Here is a 6,000-nt window from a genome sequence, read left to right as displayed (position 1 = left end):
ATCATAGAATCATGGAACTGTAGAGTCGAAAGGGACCCAGAGCTTCATCCAGTCCAACCCACTGCTATGTGGGAATATTATTCCTGAACCCATGCTTCTACTTCTCACGAGGTTCAATATTGCTCTATTTGCAGTCCTTGTTTTGCTGATTTCATTTAATATTCTAATTTTCTGAGATTGTTAATTTGGGGTTTTCATCAGCTGTACGCCATGATCGTCACAATTATAACAAATAAAGGCTTGACATCTCTTGCTTTGCATGTCATGAGTCTATCTCATATATTAGGTTCACCTTTTAAGTTGAATTACTGAAATAAATAAATTTTGAATTATGGTGCTGGAGGAGACTCTTGAGAGTCCCATGGACTGCAAGAAGTTCAAACCTCTCCATTCTGAAGAAATCAGCCCTGAGTGCTCACTGGAAGGACAGATCGTGAAGCTGAGGCTCCAATACTTTGGCCACCTCATGAGAAGAGAAGACTCCCTGGAAAAGACCCTGATGTTGGGAAAGATGGAGGGCACAAGGAGAAGGGGACAACAGAGGACGAGATGGCGGGACAGTGTTCTCAAAGCTACCAGCATGAGTCTGACCAAACTGCGGGAGGCAGTGGAAGACAGGAGTGCCTGGCGTGCTCTGGTCCAGGGGGTCACGAAGAGTCGGGCATGACTAAACAACAACAATTGAAATAAATATTCTAATATTTATTTCACGATATTCTGATTTTCCGAGTTTCACCTGTATACCTATGTCTACAGGAATGACGTTCTTTACTTTAAAGAACGTGGGTTAGCATTCAAAGGCATGACACTCTGAGAGAGGAGCCAGACTGCCACCCCCTCATTCTGCACAATCACTCTCTGCTCCACTTGGAAGTGTGCATCATCCCCCCAAAAATCGAAGGGCTCCTCGTTTTTCTGCCGCTGTCCCCTACCTGGCAGGCAGAAATCCAACCAAGGATGTTTTCCCAGCCTTCCCTCTCCTCCCCAGCCCCACGGCAGGGAAAAGCTTCTCCAGTTGCACTTCTGCCTGCCATGGAGCCCATTCGAGGCCCAGCACACCCTCCCTTCCCCTCCGCCCTTCCCACTTGCCTGGTTCTTTCGCAACCACCGGAAAAGTCCTTCCCAGCCCTGATTCTCTGCGCGTGGGAAAATTCAAAGGCCACTTTCCCATGGGAAGCGGAACAGGAAGTGGCATTTGATTGTTTTTGTCCCCCCCTTTCCTGCCGCAGAGGAGCTTCCGGTCTCTCTAGGAAGCGGTATTCCCTCACCTTAACCCTTTGCGGGGCAAAAGAGTCTTAATGCAGTTACAGATAGGTAGCCGTGTTGGTCTGCCATAGTCAAAACAAAATAAAAAAATTCCTTCCAGTAGCACCTTAAAGACCAACTAAGTTAGTTCTTGGTATGAGCTTTCGTGTGCATGCACACTTCTTCAGACTGAAGAAGTGTGCATGCACACAAAAGCTCATACCAAGAACTAACTTAGTTGGTCTTTAAGGTGCTACTGGAAGGAATAGTCTTAATGCAGATTGTGACAAAGCTCGCTGACATGGGATCCCTTCAGATGTTGCTGAATTACAACTCCCATCGCCCCTGGCTGGGGATGGCGGGAGCTGCACCCTGTTAATGTCTGGAGGACATGACATTTGAGACTAACACTGGGTTGGGAAACCTGTGGACATTGCTGGACTCAAGATTGCGTACATATCATACATTTTGAGTACATCTTCTTCCCCACCAAAGGGGAAACCCAGCCAGATGGGCAAGATATAAATAAAAATATTATGATGATGATGATTGTCACGGCCACCCAGGTCTGGTCCCAGCTCACAAGAGACCTCACTCCGTTGCAGCTTATTTACAGGAAAAGTTTATTGAAGATTTCTGCTTCTCATACAGTTCAGCATTGTGGCCGTACGTCTGCCACGTTAGACCGCTGAAGTCCCCTCTGACTCCTCCCCTCTTCCGCACCAACTTAATAGCCTGGCTCTAGACCACCTCTTCCTCTCCTTTCTTTTCCGCAGGGTCTTCCTGCCCCCCTGGGTTCCCTCTCTCCGTGACTCGCCTGAGGCTGAATCCTCTGCCGCCTCTTCCCCCCTCTTTCTGGCTTTAGGGCCGGGCTCCTCCCCTGAGCTCTCTCCACTTCCGCGCGCCTCTACGTTTGAACTTGGCGCGCGTACGTTGCTGCTGACCTTTCTTTCGACCGCTACACCACCCCCTGCTCTGCTCTCCACCCTTTCCGGCTGAACACCCTGCTCCAACCCCCTCTCTCTGTTCTCTCCTAATCCTGCTCCCTCCGAGAGGCTGACGACTCCACCCCCTTTACTCCGTTCCGGCTGAGACGTCTCTTGCTTCCTCTGTCTTCCACTGGGCTCCTCTCCGCTTCTCCCTTCTCCTCCCCTTTGCTTGATTAAGGTAACCCCCTTTTGAGAATCCTCTGACTCGCTGCTCAGACTCGTGGATTCCCTCAGAATTCCGTCATCTTCTTCCTCATCCTTCTGCCCCTCCTCCCACTCGCTCTCCGTCTCCTCTGTCATCTCCTCCTCTCTCCCAGAAACCCTGACATCCATCCCCCCCTCGAAGCCCCCCCTTCCCCCCTCCCGCTCGCCGGGGACCGGTTGTGGAAACTGCGGCTCTTCGGGGGTAGGCTCAGGATACAGGTCGTCTACGTCAATGTTCTCTGCTGGCAGTTCTGTGTAAGTGTATTCGAAGTCGGGTTCTTCCCCCAAATGCTTCTCAGTCTCTGCTTCCATCGCTACTTCCTCCGGTGCTGCCCGCCAAGGACCTATCAGCCACCTCTTACGCCATTCCTCCTCTGGCTGCTCCTCCCACCAATAAGGGGTTTCCGTGTCCACCCCCGAGCACGATCCCCTGGGCGGGCTTGATTCTGGTGTTCTTTCCTCGGGGGAAGAGAAACCCCTGAACGTGCTATCTGACAATGTGGGTGTGAAAAGCCAGTCATCAAAGTACTCAGCTGGCATGGGCCTATGTGGGAAAAGTGCATGGAACTCTTCTTTCAAAAGGGGTTCGTCTAACTCGTAGCCTGGCACCCAACTATTAGCAGCGGCTGGTGTGCCCTCCCTGGCGAGAAAATATTCAACTCCCTCCTCCCCCCATCTCGAGTCCAGTATCTCTGTGACCTCGTTAAGAGGTTCTGGTCTTGGCGATTCCCCCCTCTCAGGCGCCCTCCTACGTGGCTCTGGGGGTGCTCCTGACTCTTGAAACCTGTGTGGGGTTTTGTAGGGAGTGAGCACCGACCTATGAAAGACCGGGTGCACCCTGGAACCTTCCGGAAGGGCTATACGAAAAGCCACCGGATTGATCTTAGCCTCAACTTGATATGGCCCTAGCTGCCTGTGTCCTAACTTCTTCTTGGCCAATGACCTGGCCGGCATCGCGTGGGCTGCTAACCACACCCAGTCCCCAACCTGGATGTCCTCTCCCGCCCTCCTGTGCTTATCGGCCTGCACCTTATACGCCTGTTTTGCCAGCTCCAAATGTCTCCGCAGCTCCTCGTGCACCTCTTGCAACTCCGCTGCAAACTGGTCGGCATCTTGAGGCCCCCCCCCTCCTGGTGCCGCAAATCTCGGGAAGGCTCTGGGATGACGGCCATTGTTCGCGAAGAAAGGCGTCACCCCGGTGGAAGCGTGTTTCGTGTTGTTGTAGGCGAATTCAGCCATCGGCAGATAGTCCACCCACGCCGCAGGTCGCTGGTTGGCGTAGCACCGCAGGTACTGCTGCATGATCGCGTTGACCCTCTCCGCTTGACCGTTGGTTTGTGGATGCCTCGCCGATGTCAGGTTGATTTTGACGTGCAAGATGCCCAGAAGCTTTCGCCAGAAAGTGGAAACAAACTGGCGCCCCCTGTCGGACAAGACGGACTGCGGAAGTCCATGCACTCTGAAGACGTGATCGATGAAGAGCTTTGCGGTCTGTTCTGCCGTCGCCACCTTGGCACAAGGGATGAAGTGCGCCATCTTGGTGAACAAGTCCACCACCACTAACACCGCCGTCTTACCTCTGGAGCTGGGCAGGTCTGTAACAAAGTCCAACGCTACCCTCTCCCATGGTTGCTGCGGTGTCTCCAGCGGTTCTAGCAATCCCGCCTGCTTCTGGTGCACTGGTTTGGACCTCTGGCAGATATCACACCTGGCGACGTAGTCCGCCACCTCTCCTCTCATCTGGGGCCACCAAAAGTCTCTAGCCACCAACTCCATCGTCTTTTCTTTGCCGAAATGGCCTGCACTAGGGGCGTCATGCAACTGTTGCAGAACCTTGGCTCGAAGATCGTCGGTGGGCACGTAAAGGGCACCCTTACGAGTCAAAAGTCCATCTTGTAATTGAAACTCATCGTTGTGTCGCGACCCTCCGCGTAGCTCCTCCATCTTAGACTGTGCAAACTGATCCCTTTGCAACGCGCGTCGCACCGCGTCCAGGTCGACTGCGATGGTAGCGCACGTCCACGCCTGCGGTGCGAAAATGTGCTTTGCTGCGATTGGAGCTGCTTCCTTCAAGTATTGCGGCTTTCGGGACAGCGCGTCTGCAATAACATTGGAGTCTCCTGGGATGTATTCTATTTTGAAGTCGAAGTCCGCAAAGAACTCCGCCCAGCGCATGTGTCGCTGGGTCTGCAACTTAGCCGTCCGCCAATACTCTAAGTTCTTGTGATCCGTGCGGACCTGCACCGTGTGCTTGGCTCCTATTAAGAAGTGTCGCCACGCTTTGAAAGCTGCATGAATGGCCAACAACTCCCTGTCCCATATGGTATAATTGCGCTCCGTCTTGCTGAGCTTCCGGGAGTAGAACGCACCCGGTCGCCAGTTGCCTTGTGAATCCTCTTGCAAAAGAACGGCCCCAACCGCTCTATCCGACGCATCGGTCTCTACCCGCATGGGTCTGCCGGGATTCACGTGGAGCAGCTGCTCTTCGGAGGCGAAAAGACCCTTAAGCGTCCGGAAGGACCGCTCCGCTTGTTCGGTCCAGACGAACTTCTTCTTCTTGGAACTGAGGGTGTCAGTGATCGCCGCCGTCGCGTTCGCAAAACCTTTAATAAACTTGCGGTAAAAATTGGCAAAGCCGATGAACCTCTGGACCTCTTTCCGATTTCGAGGGCTTTTCCAGTCCAACAGCGCTTGAACCTTAGCCCTGTCCATGGCCAGTCCCTCGTCGGACAATTTGTAGCCAAGGAAATCAACCTCTCTGACATCAAACTGGCACTTTTCCAACTTGGCGTACAGCCTGTGTTCCTTCAGCCTCTGCAGGACCTCCCTCACGTCCTTATCGTGATCCTCCGGCGATTCCGAGAAAATCAGGATATCGTCGAGAAAGCAGACACACTTTTTGTAGAGGAGACCTGCTAGCACGTGGTGCATAAATGCTTGAAAAACGTGGCTGCCATTTTGGAGGCCGAAAGGCATGACTCTGTATTCGTATGTGCCCAGAGGGGTGAACATGGCGGTCTTCCACTCATCTCCTTTCCGGATGCGGATGAGATTGTAAGCTCCACGTAGGTCCAGCTTGGTGAAAATCTTGCCCCTCCTGACGGTCGCTAAAAGGTCGTCAATCTTGGGCATGGGGAAAGCTTTGGGCTTAGTCAAGCTGTTGATGAACCTGTAATCCACTATAAGCCTTTTTTGGGGCGTGTCCTTCTTCTTCACAAAGAAAACAGGGCTGCCTCCCGCTGCTTTAGATTCCTGGATGAAACCGCGCTTGAGGTTATGGTCTATGAACTCCCGAAGCTCTTGCATTTCGTCTTCCGACATGGAGTACAGCTTGGCAGCAGGCAATTGCGCCCCTGGCACTAAATCAATCGCGCAGTCGTAAGGTCTATGAGGCGGCAACTTGTCAGCTTCCTTCTCACAGAAAACCTCCAAGAATTCCTGGTACTTGTGAGGCACTGTTTGCACCATACCCAGATGCAATGGCTGCTCAGCTTCACCTCCCTGATCGGTCTGAAAGCAATGCTGAGCACAATACGATGAACAAAAGTTGATCTGCCTCTGG

Source organism: Podarcis melisellensis (assembly GCF_964234715.1).
Source record: "Podarcis melisellensis genome assembly, chromosome: 2".
NCBI classification, from domain to species: Eukaryota; Metazoa; Chordata; class Lepidosauria; order Squamata; family Lacertidae; genus Podarcis; species Podarcis melisellensis.
This window is presented reverse-complemented; position numbering follows the sequence as displayed.